This window comes from Cervus canadensis, chromosome X (assembly GCF_019320065.1).
Source record: "Cervus canadensis isolate Bull #8, Minnesota chromosome X, ASM1932006v1, whole genome shotgun sequence".
NCBI lineage: Eukaryota > Metazoa > Chordata > Mammalia > Artiodactyla > Cervidae > Cervus > Cervus canadensis.
In genome coordinates, this window is record NC_057419.1 from 73107164 (window position 1) to 73125844 (window position 18681).

Below are 18681 nucleotides of genomic sequence, written 5' to 3' on the forward strand. Positions count from 1 at the left end.
TTTAGATACAGAATTTTAATTAAATTGGCATAGTTAAGACCAAAAAGATATAGTGGACATTGTCAGTGTGTCTTTAGCCCTTGCATAAATAGGCTAATGAGCACAGCTTGAAACACAGGTGAATCTCATGCTGTTCTATAAGACAATGAAGGGACCTTCTCAGTATTTAAATATATATATTTCTTTATATATTTAAGAAATATATAATATTTCTCAGTATTTAAATATAAAAATATATATATATTTCTATAACTGGGGTATATATCTGAGCATAAAACCAATCTCCTGTAGGGTCTGAGAAGGCATTCACCATCTTCCTGAAAATTTTGACATTTCTAATTCAAGATCAATCATCTCTTTACAAACGGAAAACAGTGATAGTCCTTGTTGAACTGGAATTACTATCAAAATTCAAAAAGCTGACCATATTCACTAAGCCACAAGCCAATCTTATTTAAATCAGGACAGTCCAACAGAAATATTCCATCAGTCACTCATGATCTGAATTCTAGTGTATGAGATCAATTTAAATATGATACACATAGAAAGTCATGAGACATTTCTGTTTTGTAATAAATAAGGCAATGGACAACTATTACTAATCAGTAGCTTTTTTGAGATAAGCTATCGTCTTCCCTTTCTCCCTTCTTCATGCCAGCGAACATCACTTTTGTTCCAGGGATGCTCTTCTTGTGATTCTTCAAGTAATTCATCAGTGTTTCCTCTCCCTAGGTGATGCCTTTGTTCTTGTTGGGATTTGTGTAAGAGAATCCAGCAGCTTGACCTATCTTTCACCCGAACAGACCATGGAGATTTGGCCCAGTCTTTTGCTTGCCTCCCTTTTCCACAATATGGCACGGGGCACACTTCTGAACAGAAATCTTGTCCTTCTCAGCGTCACCCATTTTTAAATCGTTCCTTCTCCTCGCACTGCTGAGAGGTTCCTGCTTTAAGCCGCAAGCAGAAGGTCCCACTCTCTAAGCCCAAGGACATACCTCTATGGCCATTTGAAAACCTCTCCACACATTCTTATCCTTTCCTTCAAGAGATGTGTTTTACGGCTCCTCCTAGGGTTCTAGGTCAAGCCTAGTGAATCTTTGTAACCAACGCATTGCAACAGTTGTGATGCCAGATAAATTCCTAGGCTGAAATTTCAGCCAACTGACATTATCAACTATCACCAGCTGAGGGCGCTGTGTTGGTCCGCCGCCCTGTGCTTTTCAAGCACAGGTCACAGGTCACTGGTTCTCGGTTTCCGTATTTCCTTTCATATCCTGTAGAACTTCCGGTAATAACATAAGTTACGGGTTGTCCGCCGGCAAATTGACTCAGGTGTGTTTATATGGATATGTCTTAATTGACTGTTAGTTTGGAAAGATAATTTTGCCGCATAGAGAATTCTACTGACGTTTTATTTATTTTTGTTCAGTATCAGAAAGATTCTGCTCCATTATCTCGGTTGTCTATGGATTCTATTGAGAAGGCCGCCATTGTCGTTTCTAGGGAGGTAACGTATCTTTCTCAGAAGTTTTGATTTTTGTACACTTCACTAATATTCTTTATATTTCATATAAATATCTAAAAGTCATTTACTACTGAAATATTTTTAAATTTAAATAGATGTTTTGTCAATTCTAAATTTTCCATTTGTGTAAATAAAAGGATAATTTATTGGAATGACAATAGCAACTAAATATAGAAAGAGCAAAAATATTAAAAAAAGCACAAGGCAATGTATTTATTTTTTTTTTACTAAAATGCATAAAAAATCTGCACAGACTGTACATAACCAGAATTTGGAGGGCATATAAAATGGTACTGAGTTTTTGGAAATTAATTTGCTATTTTTTACCAATAATTTAAATTTACCTACCCTTTTCCACCATAATTGGCTTTCTATGACTATATCTGACAGAATTTGTCAAAGATATGTATGTAAATATGGCTACAAAAAGGCACAACAGCTATTTTTAGTACACTATATTGTATTCACACTGTAAATGCATTGCAGATTTTACACCCAAATAGATCTTATATAATTGCAGAAGATATCTCCAGGACATATTTTTAATAAAAAGCAAGCAAGTTTATTTCACATACATTTACAAGTAAATAAATATTACTTATATAGATGTATATTTATATGTATGTTTGTTCAGGTACACTCTTCATTGCTAATCATGGTTACTTCTGTCAAAGGATATATATCTGTGTTTTTTGGAAATTTTACACTGAGTACACATCTTACTTTTAATCAATAAAATAAAATAGTTACATGGCAGCATATTACCGATGCTTCTTTTTAACTGTCTACTTTATTTTTATAAGTAGTATGATACAGTGAGAAGTTATGCTTAAAACCAGAATTATGGCAGAGGTGGGTGGGAAAGATATAATATGAAAAAATATAGAAAATTTGCATAGAGAAAAATTTAATTTTTACGTGAACCATTTATAAGAAACTGACCTCTAGTCAGTGAAACCATTGTACTGGGGGTGATAAGTAAAAGTGTCAGAAAGAATGCTTTTTTCACTGTTCTACTGGGATTAAATGTCAGGTGTAATGTAGAATTTACTTAATATCCAGGAGCTTCTCTTGCCATGATATCAGGAAAAGTGACAGCAGTAATCAGGGTCAAAATCCTCTCAATTTTTACCTTATCAGTGTACAGAAAAAGACTTAAAACTATAATCTTGTTGTATAGGGTTTTCATGCCATTTCTTATGATGTGTATGAAATGTTTAGTGAGAATTGCTGTTCTTTAGAAAAATGTGTTTAGATTTAACTGTGTGGAATCCAGCAATATTGCTAAGTGCATTTCTTAATTCTAATTTGTTACATGTAGATTATTTTGAGATATTCTGGGAACATAAATATCCAATTGAATAAAGATGTGTTCATTTCTTTTCTTGTCAATTACTTATGCATTTTTAACTTTTGCATGCATTGTCACCCCTAGGCCTCCATAAAATGTTGAAAAAAACTAGTAATAACAGGCATCCTTGCCTCCATTCTTATCTCAGGTTGTGTTTCTCAATGTTATATTACTAATTATGATATTTGCTATAGTTTTCTGAGGCTTTTTTAAACTCATAACTGGGTGGTAAATTTGCCTGATGGTTTGTCTGTGTTTGTGGTGAAAGTGACAGGGTTATTTGTCTTTTGTTGAGGAGAATTGATGTTAAAATGTTAAGCCACTTCAGAATTCAGGTTTGAATTAAACTCAGTTTGTTCATGGGTAAGAACAATTGAAATGTGTTTGGAGTCATAAGAATTTTTTTTCTTATGTTATCATGATGCATATCAATCTTCCTTTCCTATACTGCCTTTGTCAGTTTAGTGTAAAATTTATAAGGATGTCATTAAATATTTTGGTTAGTGTTTTTATTATTTCTATTCCATGTAATGGGTTGAGCAAGACTGGTATTGTTTATTTCTGAATTTTATTGAAAAGTTTACACAATCAGGCATCAGACCGTAGAAATCATTTGTAGGAAGGAATTTTATTATGAATACAATTAAAACCCATAGGATTTTGAAAGTTTCTTGTTTTGTTGCAGTGTATTTTTCTGGAATTTTGTCATAACATATAATTTCAAATATTATATGAGGGTCTCAAGCATCTACAATGATAATCCATTCTATATTCCTGGTGTTGATGATGTATGTCTTCCTTTGTGTGTGATCAGTCTTGCCAGGAATTATAATTTTTTAACATTTAGCCCCCCAAAAAATAATTTTGGAGTTTATCAATGTTTTTATTTTTCTGAATTTCATTAGCTAATTCTAATTCTTTTGAACCCACTATCTTTTTTTTTCTTGTTTAAATCTACTCTTTGCCTCTCAGTTTTTGAGGTGGCTTATCAGATCTCCAATTTTTAGGGTTTCTTCCTCTAGTTTTAATGCTAAAATATTTCTTTAGACACATTTTGGTGGACCCCACACATTTTTAACAGCCTTTCTTAGGTGTGAGTGAAAGTGAAATTTGCCCAGTTATATCCAACTCTTTGGGACCTCATGGATTATACAGTCCATGGAATTCTCCAGGCCAGAATGCTGGAGTGGGTGGCCGTTCCCTTCTCCAGGGGACCTTCCCAACCCAGGGATCAAACCCAGGTCTCCCACATTACAGACAGATTCTTGACCAGCTGAGCCACCAGATGTAATTGACTTAAAATGAGCTACACAACTTTGAAATAATGTAACTTTTGAGATATTTATATATTTGTAAAATCCTCTCCACAATTAGGACTTCCCTGGTGGTTCAGATGGTAAAGAATCTGCCTGCAATGCAGGAGACCTGCGTTCAATCCCTGGGTCAGGAAGATCCCCTGGAGAAGGGAATGGCTAGCCACTCCAGTATTCTTGCCTGGGAAATCCCGTGGACAGAGGAGCCTGGTGGGCTACAGTCCATGGGGTCACAAAGAGTCAGACATGACTGAGCGACTAACGCTTTCACCACGATTAAGATGATAAACACATTTATCCCCCTCCCAGGTTTCCATGTGCACCTTTGAATTTTTCCTCCTTCTGATCCAGTCAAGCTCTCTTCTCTTTTGCTCTATGAAATTTTTCATACAATTCTTTATGTGCATATATGCTTTCATTTTTTTTTCTTATATAAACATCAAGGAATGGAATTGTTGGGTTACATGATATGTGTTTCTTTAAGATACTGTAGAAAATACTAAACTGCTTTGTAATCTGATTATATTATTTTACACACTACCAGCAGTGTATCTGGGCTTCCCTGGTGGCTCAGACCTGAGGTAAAGAATCGGCCTGAAATGCAGGAGACCCAGATTCGATCCATGGGTCAGGAAGATCTCCTGGAGAAGGGAATGACTACCCACTCCAGTATTCTTGCCTAGAGAGCAGTATATTAGGGGCCAAGTTATTCGCTATACTTGCCAGCACTTATCCTGGTTAGTATTGTTAATGGTAGCACTTGTGATGGGTGGGCAGTGCTTTGTCACTGTCACTCTAAATTGCACGGGTGTAACTAAGTCCTTGTTCTTTCTGTCCCAAGAGTCCCTTGTGAGGGGGAAAAAGTGGACTGCAGACCTGATACTAATCCTTTCATTCCCTTCTCCAGGGGATCTTCCTGACTCAGGGATGGAACCCGGGTCTCCTGCATTGCAGGCGAATTCTTTACTGTCTGAGCCACTAGGGAAGACCTTTGAATGTACAGTTATAGTTATTGGAGATATAGAGATAACTGGATGCTTTTATCTCCCTTCAGGGGGTATTTCCTTTTGTTTCTGGGAGGCAGCTAGGGTAGGAACAGTTCAGCTCATTACAATCAGTGGTTGAGTCTTTTGAAGTTGGGTCTCAGGTTTTATGAATAATTTTCTATTTCAGGTTTATATTGACGTTTAGAACATGGGCCCTTAAGGATGTTAAATTCACCCCTGGGTTGTTTTCCAGATCCTCTCTGCCAGGGTGGGCCTTGAACCCAGTCTGTGTTCCCTGGCTTGGTGAGAGGACTGGAAGCCCAGATCAGCTGCTTAGGTTAGCAGCTGCAACTTTTTTCTTAGCATCCTGTGTTGTTAGTCACCTCCTTTGGATTAGCAAAAGGCTTGTGGGGAAAAGGGGTACCAAATTTGTGTCTCATTGCCTGGGTTTCTCTTCTGAGATTCAGTTTCTTCAAATGCTTGCTTCCTTTGGGTTTGTGATAGCTTTGAACAGAATGTTTAATATCTACCAGCTTTCCTAGTTTTTCTCAGTGGTGTGGTTGGGCAGAAATGGCTAGTCTACCATTACTGGAAGAAGATAGCCCTGCACATGCTATTTTTTGAAATATGTTTTAGTTTTAATTATTTTTCCTCCTAGATTCAGTTTTCCTATCTTTTGCCAGAATGTTTCTTTAGTTTCCTATATGTGCCAGGTATGCATGTGCAGGTACATTATTGAAGTGTAGCCTAAAGGAAAACAGACAAGTAAATATGGAGTATATTATAAAAGATAAATTTTATAGTAATCTTTTATGCTGTAATAATAGGCAGAATACTTACCTGTGGGCTTTCCAGGTGGCACTGGTGGTAAAGAACCTGCCTCCCAATGCAGGTTGGGATGCAAGAGATGCGAGTTCGATCACTGGATGGAGACGATCCCCTGGAGAAGGGCCTGGCAACCCACTCCAGTATTCCTGCCTGGAGAATCCCATCCTGGACAGAGGAGCCTGGTGGGCTATGGTCCATAGGGTCCCAAAAAAGTAGGGCACGACTAAAGCAACTGGGTACACACTCACATACGCATTTACTTGTATTGTATATACTGGTTACTCAAAGGATTGGCATGTGGATCTTTAAATTATCTTGGTCTATTTAGACTTAAGATAGTACCAGTTTCTGTATGTGTAGCCTTACAACAGGATCAATCCATTTATTCTCCCATTTTGCTCTTTTGTCAAAGATTTTATTTAAATGTTCTTATTTAAAAACTTAAATTGATTATATATAATTTATTTTCACCCTTTAATTTTCTTAAATATATTGTATATTCAGTAAATGCACAAAGCTTGTGAACAGTTAGATTAATTTTGCAAATCATGTACTTTACATCCAAAGTGTTACTTTGTTTTTACATCAGGGAATCACCTTCTTAAACAGAAATAATGGGAAAAAAGTATTATTTTATATTTAGCCGCATATCTTCCCTATTCAGTGTTCTTCTCTCTTTTGTGTAGTTTCTATTAGATATCTTTCCAGTTGAGCCTAAAGAACTTGTTATAGGGTATATATTATTTTTGGACAGGGACAAATTGTCTTAAACTTTTTTTATGTGTCTGTATCTCATTTCACTCTCAGTTTGGAAAGATAACTTTGATAGATAAAGAATTTTGGGTTGATAGTTTTATTTTTCTTTCAGCATTGGAAAGATGCTGCTCCTTTATTGCAATTTCTCTAAGGATTCTTTTGAGAGTGCAGTCATCATTTTAATCATTGTTGGTGCTTTATTTTTCAGAAGTTTTTTTTTTCTGGTATATACTTATAAACTTGACTAATATCTACATATTTCACATAGATGTCCCATATATAGTTTAGTGATAAAATATTTAAACATTTTAATTGCTATTTTATCAATCCAAATTTTTCCATTTGTGTAAATAAAGATAGATTATTGGATTAGCAATAATAACAAAAAAGCTAAAAAAAAAAACAACTCATGAGAAGAGATATTTTACAAAAATAAAAATATTCATTATTTACTTTCTGTCTATATATATATATAAATGTCTGCACATATTGATACAGATTAAAATGTTACATACATTCTCATGTGAATTTAATTTAATGCTAATATTGACATACATGAAAAATTGTATGAGAACAAATAAAACTCTTGATAAATAATAATAAAGTGTTTCATACAACAAAAAACAAAATGTTTATATTTATAGTGATTATATGCTATGTAATAGCATTCAATTTGGCAGGCAGTCTATATCCAAAATGATTTTTATAAATATAGTACATATTGGAATAAATTCATAATAGGTTCTATATATATGAAAGCAACAAGGATATATGTATATATATATATGATTAATATTTAATAATTTTGATTTTAAAAATATTTATGAAATGTTAGACTATTTCTTTAACAAATGGAATAATTAAATAATCAAGCAATTATGGAAATAAATGAAGACCATCAATATGAGAACAAGAACACACTACTTATTCAGAGCTTACTATAAAGCAGGAAATCAGACAATGTCACTTGTATTTGGCAGAGACATGAAGGCAGGTAGGTGAGTGGGAAAGCTTTATGGTGGAGAAAAGGGAAGGCGTCACATGTGCCCCAACTGGAGGTTGTTAGTCTAGGGAAAGTAGAGTCCGGATAAGTAGAAGTGGAACATTATATATATTTGCTTAAGGAATCATACTTGGCTTTCTCTCGTTCATCCTAAGTTAGGAGTAGGGGCAGAAATTAAGGAAGTTGGCCATTACTGGTTAGGCCCTCCCTGTTTTGGACCAGTTGATGCAGAATCTGTGGTTTGGCTTCACCGGCTACTTGCTGCAGAGCTGTGGGTGAGAGTTCTATTTTTGTATATGGTCTGGTCATTGTCAGTTTGTACATTCAGTGTCTCACAGTAAAAACAAATATAAATGGCCAGTTACTGTTTCGAGTATACTCAATAGTTATTGCATTTTAAACAGATAGTAAGACACTTTTTATCTTGATACAAAATTATTGAGGGAGAAAAAAATGATACTGGGTAAATTTTTGAAAATTAAATGGTATTTTAAAGCAAATTTGAAAAATTTCCTACTGTTTTCAAACAGTAATTTTCCTTCTAGTACTATACTCAACAAAACTACTCACAAACCTACAAAAAAGTATGCTTAAAAATGACAAAAAGGTTTATTTTAGGTGAATTATATTGTGTTCTTTTTTTCCCATTTATTTTTATTAGTTGGAGGCTAATTACTTTACAATATTGTAGTGGTTTTTGTCATACATTGACATGAATCAGCCATGGATTTACATGTATTCCCCATCCCGATCCCCCCTCCCACCTCCCTCTCTACCCGATCCCTCTGGGTCTTCCCAGTCCACCAGCCCCGAGCACTTGTCTCATGCATCCAACCTGGGCTGGTGATCTGTTTCACCCTTGATAGTATACTTGTTTCAATGCTGTTCTCTCAGATCATCCCACCCTCGCCTTCTCCCACAGAGTCCAAAAGTCTGTTCTGTACATCTGTGTCTCTTCTTCTGTTTTGCATATAGGGTTATCGTTGCCATCTTTCTAAATTCCATATATATGCATTAGTATACTGTATTGGTGTTTTTCTTTCTGAATTACTTCACTCTGTATAATAGGCTCCAGTTTCATCTACCTCATTAGAACTGATTCACATGTATTCTTTTTAATGGCTGAGTAATATTCCATGGTGTATATGTACCACAGCTTCCTTATCCATTTCGTCTGCTGATGGGCATCTAGGTTGCTTCCATGTCCTGGCTATTATAAACAGTGCTGCGATAAACATTGGGGTGCATGTGTCTCTTTCAGATCTGGTTTCCTTGGTGTGTATGCCCAGAAGTGGGATTGCTGGGTCATATTGTATTCTTACCATGACTATTATATAGATTTACAACTAGACAGTTCTTGTATACTTGAAGAAGACATCTCCAAGTCATATTCCTAATAAAAAATAAATTGCAATTTATTTCACACGTGTGTACATGTGTATAAATATATTACATTTGCAAGTGTATATTTGTTCACATACACATTTCACTGTTAGTCATGGTTACTTCTGTGAAGAGATATACATATACTTTTTGGGAAATTTTATACTCAGTGCATGAATGAATATGATTTCCTTTTAAATGTATAACAGGAAAGGTGAAAAAGTTAGAAAGAGTTAATTGTGATCCACTTAAAAAAAAAGCAGTTCTGTAGTAAAAAAGCTGAGCTCTAGTTTGTAAATGAGATCAGTGAATAGAGGCTGTTAAGTAAACTTGTCACAAAGAGTGCTCTTTTCATTTTTCTCTTGGATTAAATGTAGTATATCATCAATCTTATTTTATATTCTGGAGCATCTATTACTATGATATCAGAAAAATGACAATAATAATTGAGGTATAATAACTCTCGAGTTCAGTTCAGTTATCTGATAATTATGTTGAAAAACACCTTTAAAAACGTAACCTTCTTCTGTAGAGTTTCATGTCATTTCTTAAAATGTGTATAGAGAATTCACTAAGAATTGCTTTGTCAGAAATATGGGTTGCTGTTTGACCATCTGGTTTCCATTAATCTTGATAAATTCAGTTATTATTTGCGTATATTACCTAGAGATTGCTTTTAACAATAGCAACCTACGAGTTAAAGTACATTACAGAAGATAATTTTGTGATAATTTGTTTGGAAATATAAACCTGCAGTTTGCTAAAAAGGCAAAATAATTTCATCCTTTTCAATATTTATGCCTTAATTTTTCTCTTTTCTTGCACTAGTGCCCTGGCTAAGACCTCCCTAAAATGTTCAATAGAACTTGTGCTAAGTAGGCATCCTATTCTCATTCCTCATCTCAGGGAGAGGTATTCAGTGTTTCGCTAGGAGGTATAATATTTGCTGCAAATTCCTGAGTATTTCTTTTCAATCATAAATGAGTGGTAAATTACATCAAGTGGTCTTTCTGTATCTGTTGTGATGAGTTCAGTTCAGTTCCGTTGCTCAGTCGTGTCCTGCTCTTTGCGACCCCATGGACTGCAGCACGCCGTGCCTCTCTGTCCATCACCTACTCCCTGAGCTTGCTCAAACTCATGTCCGTCGAGTCAGTGATGCCATCCAACCATCTCATCCTCTGTCATCCTCTTGTCCTCCTGCCTTCAGTCTTTCCCAGCATCAGGGTCTTTTCCAATGAGTCAGATCTTCGCATCAGGTGGCCAAAGTATTGGAGTTACAGCTTCAGCATCAGTCCTTCCAGTGAATATTCAGGACTGATCTCCTTTAGGATTGACTGGTTTGATCTCCTTGCAGTCCAAGGGAATCTAAAGAGTCTTCTATAACACCACAGTTCAAAAGCACCCAGTTCTTTGCCACTCAGCTTTCTTTATAGCCCAACTCTCACATCCATACATGACTACTGGAAAAACCATTGCTTTGACTAGATGGACTTTGTCGGCAAAGTAATGCCTCTGCTTTTTAATATGCTGTCTAAGTTTGTCATAGCTTTTCTTACAAGGAGCAAGAGACTTGTATTTTCATGGCTGCAGTCACCATCTGCAGTGACTTTGGAGTCCCCAAAAATAAAGTCTGTCACTGTTTCCACTGTCTCCCCATCTATTTGCCATGAAGTGATGGGATGAGATGCCATGATCTTCATTTTCTGAATGTTGAGTTTTAAGCCAACTTTTTTACTCTCCTCTTTCACTTTCATCAAGAGGCTCTTTAGTTCCTCTTCGCTTTCTGTCATAAGGGTGGGGTCATCTGCATATCTGAGGTTATTGATATTTCTCCCAACAACCTTGATTCTAGCTTGTGCTTCATCCAGCCCCACATTTTGCATGATGTACACTGCATATAAGTTAAATAAGCAGGGTGAAAATATATAGCCTTGAAGTACTCCTTTCCCATTTTGGAACCTGTCTTCTGTTCCATGTCTGGTTCTACCTGTTGCTTCTTGACTTGCATACAGATTTCTCAGGAGGCAGGTCAGGTGGTCTGGTATTCCCATCTCTTTAAGAATTTTCCACAGTTTGTTGTGATCCACATAGTTGAAGGCTTTGATGTGGTCAATAAAGCAAAAGTAGATGTTTTTCTGAAACTCTCTTGCTTTTCCAATGATCCGATGGATGTTGGCAATTTGATCTCTGGTTCCTCTGCCTTTTCTAAATCCAGCATGAACATCTGGAAGTTCTCAGTTCACGTACTGTTGAAGCCTGGCTTGGAGAATTTTGAGCATTACTATGCTAGCATGTGAAATGAGTGCAATTGTGTGGTAATCTGAACATTCTTTGGCATTGCCTTTCTTTGGGATTGGAATGAAACCTGGCCTTTTCCAGTCCTGTGGCCACTGCTGTTTTCCAAATTTGCTGGCATATTGAGTGCAGCACTTTCACAGCATCATCTTTCAGGATTTGAAAGAGCTCAACTGGAATTCCATCACCTCCAATACCTTTGTTCGTAGTGATGCTTCCTAAGGCTCACTTGACTTCGACCTCCAGGATGTCTGACTCTAGGTGAGTAATCACACCATCATGGTTATCTGGGTCATGAAGATCTTTTTTGTTTAACTCTTCTGCGTATTCTTGCCACCTCTTCTTAATAGCTTTTGTTTCTGTGAGGTCCATGCTGTTTCTGTCCTTTATTGTGCCCATCTTTGCATGAAATGTTCCCTTGGTATCTCTAATTTTCTTGAAGAGATCTCTAGTCTTTCCCATTCAATTGTTTTCCTCTATTTCTTTGCATTGATCACTGAGGAAGGCTTTCTAATCTCTCCTTGCTATTTTTTGGAACTCTGCATTCAGATGGCTATATCTTTCCTTTTCTCCTTTGCCTTTCACTTCTCTTTTCTTAGCTGTTTGTAAGGCTTCCTCAGACAACCGTTTTGCCTTTTTGCATTTCTTTTTCTTGGGGATGATCTTGATCACGGCTTCCTGTACAATGTCATGAACCTCCATCCATAGTTCTTCAGGAATTTTGTCTATCGGATCTAATCCCTTGAATCTACTTGTCAATTCCAGTGTATAATCGTAAGGGATTTGATTTAGGTCATACCTGAATGGTCCAGTGGTTTTTTCTACTTTCTTCAATTTATGTCTGAATTTGGCAATAAGGAGTTCATGACCTGATCCATAGTCAGCTCCTGGTCTTGTTTTTGCTGACTGTATAGAGCTTCTCCATCTTTGGCTGCAAAGAATATAATCAATCTGATTTCGATATTGACCATCTGGTGATGTCCATGCATAGAGTCTTCTCTTGTGTTGTTGGAAGAGGGTGTTTGCTATGACCAGTACATTCTCTTGGCAAAGCTCTGTTAGCCTTTGCCCTGCTTCAGTTTGACCCGCTTCACTATCTGTTGTGATAGTGACATGATTTTGTTCCTTTTTTTGCTATAGTGGTCTGATTTCAAAATGAGAAGAATTCATTCTTAGATGAAACTCAATTTATTCATGAGCCATTACAGTTGAAATATCTTTGGATTCTGTTTGTAACACCTTAGTTTTACCCTTTATTTATTTATTTTTCCTGTTGTCATGAAGCATAAAGACTTGATATTTTTTATGTGTAAGGTCTTTTCAGTTTGGTTAAACTTTATAAGGATCTTTTGTGCAAGATCACTGTTATCTTTCTCAAATACACGGAAAAGTTCAGGAATTCAGGCATCAGAGCTTTGAATTCACTTGTAGGAAAGTTCTCAATCCAGGTGCAGTTTATGTAATAAGTTACAAAATTATTGAGATTTCCCAGTTTACCCATTTGTGAGATGGTGTTTTATTTTTTGTAATTTCATCATTTCATGTAATTCCAAATATATTGGTATAAATTTGATTACAGTATAATGTATGTGTTGCCACAATCCATAACAAAAATCCCCTCTACATTCCTGTTTTTGATAATGTGTGCCTTCTGGTTATCATTGTCAGGGCCTTTATCTTCCTTGTGATTCTCCTCCTCCTCCCCCTGCGCCCCCCCCCCACACCCCAGTTCTTCTTCACCTCTTCCTCTTTTTCCTCTCCCTCCCTTTTCCCTTCCCCTCTTCTTCTATTTCCATCATTTTGATCAGTTTTGCCAGGGTTCATCAATTATTTTCACCATTAAAAAAAAAAATCCCTTTAGCATTATTGACCAGTTCTTTTAGTTTGATTTATCCATCATAACTTTAAATTTTTTGTTTCTGGCTTTAATTTATATTCCTACTTTATTTTCCAATTTTGTGAAGTATATTATCATATCTTAAATTTTCAGGATTTCCTCCTTTGCATTAATGGTATAGATTTTCCTTTAGGCTCATGTTTTGATGCATCCACATAGTTTTTAATAGCTTCATTGGGGTATAATGGGTGTAAAATACACTGGACAACTTTAAAATAAATAATGGAGGTTTTCAAATATCAATCTATCTAAAACCATCACCACAATTAAGATAATATAAATAGACATCCCCTCTCACCAAACTTCTTTGTCCACCATTTAATTTCCCCTTTTAGTTCCTACTCAAGCGATTCTTCCATTCATATGTTATAAATATTCTTGCACAAGTTTCTGTGTGAACATACACTTTCTCTCTGTTTTTTGGTTAGTTGGTTGAAAAAAAAAAAGCAAAGAATGACTGGAACACATGAAAAATGTATATTTAGTTTTTTTCTAGAACACGTCAGATGTCTTGCAGTGTGATTGTACTAATTTACATCCTATCAGCAATATGGGTTGCAATTGCTTTACGTCTTTGACAAAACTTGTTGTGGTTAGTATATTTAATTGTAGTCCTTCTAATCATCATGCAATAGTATCTCACTGTCACTCTAAATTGCATGAGTGTTAGCTTTGAAAGTCTTAGCTTTTTATCCCAGGCATACTCAGCAAATGGAGAAAATAGATCACATTTATATACCTAATCTGTCCCTTTCCCCATTTTATTTTGAATGTAGTTTTTTTCTGTTTTTTTTTTTAATTGTGTGTGTGTGTGCTTTGTCTGCTGGATTTCCTGTGTGGTATACTGTAAGAGATAATTAGAGGTTCTACATGATTTCATTTTTGTATTGGGAGCATTTTCATATTATTTGGATAGTTGGATGGTTCTCATCTCAATCAGTAATTCACTCCTTTTGAAGATGTATGTCATGTTTTGTGAGGAATTTTCCATTTCTGGCTCACATTGACACTAAAGATATAGCCCATCAGGGGTGCTAATTCAACTCTTGGGTTATTTTCTAGGTCCTGGGGCTTCCCTGATAGCTCAGTTGGTAAAGAATCCACCTGCAATTTGGGAGACCTGGATTCGATCCCTGGGTTGGGAAGATCCCCTGGAGAAAGGAAAGGCTACCCACTCCAATATTCTGGCCTAGAGAATTCCATGGACTGTATATGGGGTTGCAAAGAGTTGGACACGACTGAGTGACTTTCACTTTCACTTTCTCTGCCAGGGTGGGCCATGAACCCCATGTGTTCACTGGGCTGGTGAGATTGCTGGGAGCCCTGGTCAGCTGCTTAACTTCTCAACTAAAATTTTCTACTTAGCACCTTAATTACCACCTCTGAATCAGTAAAAAGCCTGGAGGAAAAAAAGGTACCAAATATAAGTCTCACTCTCTGGACTTCTCTTCTGAGATCCAGTTTCTTTAAATGCTTGTTTCCTTGGGTTTGTGGTGCCTTTGAATAAGATGTTTCATATTTTCCAGCTTTCTTAATTTTTCTTAGCCAAGATGGTTGGTTGGCAGTGGCTTGTTTTCCATTCATAAAAGCAGATGGTTTCATTATACTGTTCTGTTTTAAATGTGTTTTTGTTTTTAGTTGTTTTTCCTCCTCTAGCCAGTTAATCCATACTTTATATTGGTAAGATAAAATGAATTTTTTGCAATAATCTACTCAAGCAGTGGGGCTTTTCTATCATTTTTTGTTTAATGAGCTCCAATTAAATTTTTTCAGGGATTTCTAAATGTTTCCCAAGTTACCAGCATGTGCCAGGTATGGATTCTGTGGTGGAGGTACATTCTTGAGCTATAACCTAGTGAAAAAAATGCAAGTAATTATGAGTATATTATAGGTGATACGTTACTGGTAATTTGTTATTCAACAATAGTTATCAGAATGTTACTTATGCTACTTTATGTTATATTCAGTCATTTCTGTAGGGCCTGGCATATGAATCCTTTTCTTACCTTAGACTCCTTCTATTGAGGATTGTACCCCTCTGTGTAAATGTAACTTCACAATACTACAATCCATTTATCCCCCCTTTCTTTTGTTGTCTTTTTGTCATGTATTTTTTTATTTAAATGTTATTTGTTAATTATAACCTGTATTTGCATTATAATTTTGGTTAAGGGGTTAGCACATTAAAGTAAATGAACAAATCTTAAAACAGTTTGATAAATTTTACACATGGTCTTTACCATCTATAATTCTACTTACCGTTTTGTTTTGAGTCATTTATCTTTTAATGAAATAATAGAAAAAAGTAGCCTTAATATTTCTGTGAATACTTTTCCTTTCAAGACCTCGTCATTCACTCCTTTCTGTGGTTCTCAGTTTCTGTCAAATGTCATTTGCTCTCCACTGAAGAACTTCTGTTGCTTTATTTAGATTACAGTCGGCCAGTGAGAAATTGTCTGCAGTTTATGTGGCTATGCCTCAGTTAGAGAGGAGAATTTTGTTGAATGTCGAATTCTGGCTTGAAAGTTTCTTCTTGCAGCATTGGAAAGACTCTGGTGCATTTTCTCTGGTTCTCCATGGGTTCTGTTGAGAAAGTGACCACCATTTAAATAATTGTGCCTGGATTTGTATTAATATGTCTGTATTTTTTGGAAGTTTTTGTTTGATACACACTTGTTCCCATATATTCCTGATGCTTAATATAAATAGCAAATATAAATGATACTAATATCATATAAAGGGCTTCCCTGGTGGCTCAGTGGTAGAAAATCCACTTTCCAATGCAGGAGATGCGGGTTTGATCCCTGGGTTGGGAAGCCGCCAGGAGAAGGAAATGGCAACTCTTTCCAGTTTTCTTGCCTGGGAAATCCCACGGGCAGAGGAGCCTGGCTGGTTACAGCTCGTGGGGTCGCAAAGTGTTGGACATGACTTAGTGATAGAACGACAACAGATATCATTTAAAACTTCAGTAACTACTTTGTCAACCCCAGTTGTTTCCATTTAAGTAAATGAAAAGGTAACTCGTTGGGTTGAAAAGAGCAATAAAGCAAGTCAAAAACAAAAAACAGCTACCACTAAAAATAAAAAAGCCCAATTTTTTCAATTAAAATATGTAAACATGTTGGTGCAAATTATATACAAATTAAAATAATTAAAGCACATTCACAAGCAAAATATCAAAATGGTTGTTATAATTATTGATATGTTGATAATGTTAACATACACAAGATAGTGTACAAGAACAAGTGAAAACCCTTAATGCAAAATAATAAAGCAACATTTGTATTACTTTAGCAAAATATTTTATATACATTCTGTAATCATACAATATACAGTATAATTCTTGGAAAAAATTTATTTTATATGTAGTACATATCAGAACCAATTCACTAACAGGAAATGTATACAGTATAAATGAAAGTAATAATTTATGCATATATGTAGGCCTAATATATAATATAGTCATATGTTGTACTGAATTTTAGTATTCAAGTAATTTTGAAATGACAGTCTCTATAATTACAAATGGAATTAGTAAAATACATCAAGGATATATGCAAAAATAAGTTTAAATTGGCAATTAACATATTAGATCTGTTCAGTACTTAGTGGAAGTTAGATAACAAGATATCCTTTTTTTATATTGATACCAGATAATGAAAAGAATATGCAATGGTTCTGAGTTTTTAAAATTAATTTGGTATTTTTTTAGCAAAGTTTTAAATTTGTTTACCCTTTCATATAGTAATTGTCCTTTTCCCACTGTATCTGACAGAGCTTGTTAAACATGTGTATTTATACGGATTTAAAAAGGCAAAACAAAACTATTTTTAAAGTAATTTCTACTCTGTTAAAATGGTGAATACTATGTAATTTTTACACCCAATCAGGTAAATCTTATAAAATTGCAGAAAGTACATCAAAGGTATTACTAATAAAAGAGAAAGCAAATTGTACCTTATTTCATTTGTGTACAAAAGTATATAAATGTTTTACTTATCTAAATATTAGTGTATCTGTTGATAAATACACTACACTGCTAATCGTGCTTACTTCTGTGAAAGGATATGCATTTCTACTGTGGGTGAAATTTTACACTAAGCATATGCCAGAGTGTTACTTGGTAAAATAAAATTAAAGAACTAGTCACATGAAGTCATATCAATAATGATCTTTTGAAAGATCCATACTTTATTCTTTTTCTTTTGTAAGGAAATACAGAACTTATGTTTAAGAGCTTATGTTTAAAGCCAAAAATAGGACAGAGTTAGAAAAGAAATAAGAAAATACATAAAGAATTTATATAAAGAAAATAATATAATTTAGTAGTAAAACATTTAGAAGTAACTCTAATTAGTTGGTGAGATCTTTAACCTTGGGGCCATAAGTAAAATTGGCACAGTGGATACTCTAAATTGTTTCATGAGGATTAACTATAGGTATATTGTGGGATTTATTGTATATTCAAGGGCCTCTATTACCATGATATCAGAAAAAATGACAACAATATTCAGATCTATAATGATCCTTAAATTTTATCTGATAAATATATAGAAAAAAACCTGGAAAATATGACCTTGTCTTGTAGGGTTTTGGGGCCATTTCTTATGAGGTGTATAACAAAGTTTAGTAAGAATTGCTATTCTCAGAAAAATGTGTTTAAATTAAATCTGTGGAATATGGCAATCTTGCTAAATTCAATTCTAATATATTACCTATAGATTGATTTTCCATCGCCTGGAAACATGATTGTCCAATCTGTGAATAAAAGTGGTTTCTTTCCTTTCTGTTCAATCTTTTTTTCCATGTTCTCTTTTTCTTGCATTTTTTCCTGGCTTTGATCTCCCTAAAGTGTTGACTAGAACTCATGATACTGGGCATTCTTATTTCTTTTACAATCTCAGGGGAAAGTTGTCAGTATTTCATCACTAATTATGATATTTGCTGCAGTTTCCAGAGGTTTTTTTTTTTTTAATATAATTGGATGGTAAATTTTGTCATATAGTTTCTCAGTATCTATGGTGATAGTGACATAATTCTGTCCTTCAATTTGTTAAAGTTTTTCGTTTCAAAATGTTATCTCAATGATAATTCACACTTGAATTCTACCCAATTTGTTCATGGGCTTATATAGTTGAAATATTTGGGGGTTCTATTTGTCAAATGAAAGATTTTTTGTCATTGTTGTTTGATTTTCCTGACAGTAGGCAGTACGGTTTTCTGAGGAATATAAATGTTTGTTTTTACTTTCTTATGATGTTCTTATCGTCATGGTATGAAATTTATAAGGTTCACATGAAACATTGTTGAAAGTGTTTGTACTGCTTCTAATATATGAAAGAGC

At 35.0% G+C, this 18681-nt stretch overlaps 1 pseudogene; it reads right to left on the bottom strand.

Moving 5' to 3' along the window:
- Positions 1-598: 598 nt before the first annotated feature.
- LOC122434513 lies at positions 599-905 on the bottom strand (annotated as a pseudogene).
- Between the last annotated feature and the right edge of the window lie 17776 nt (positions 906-18681).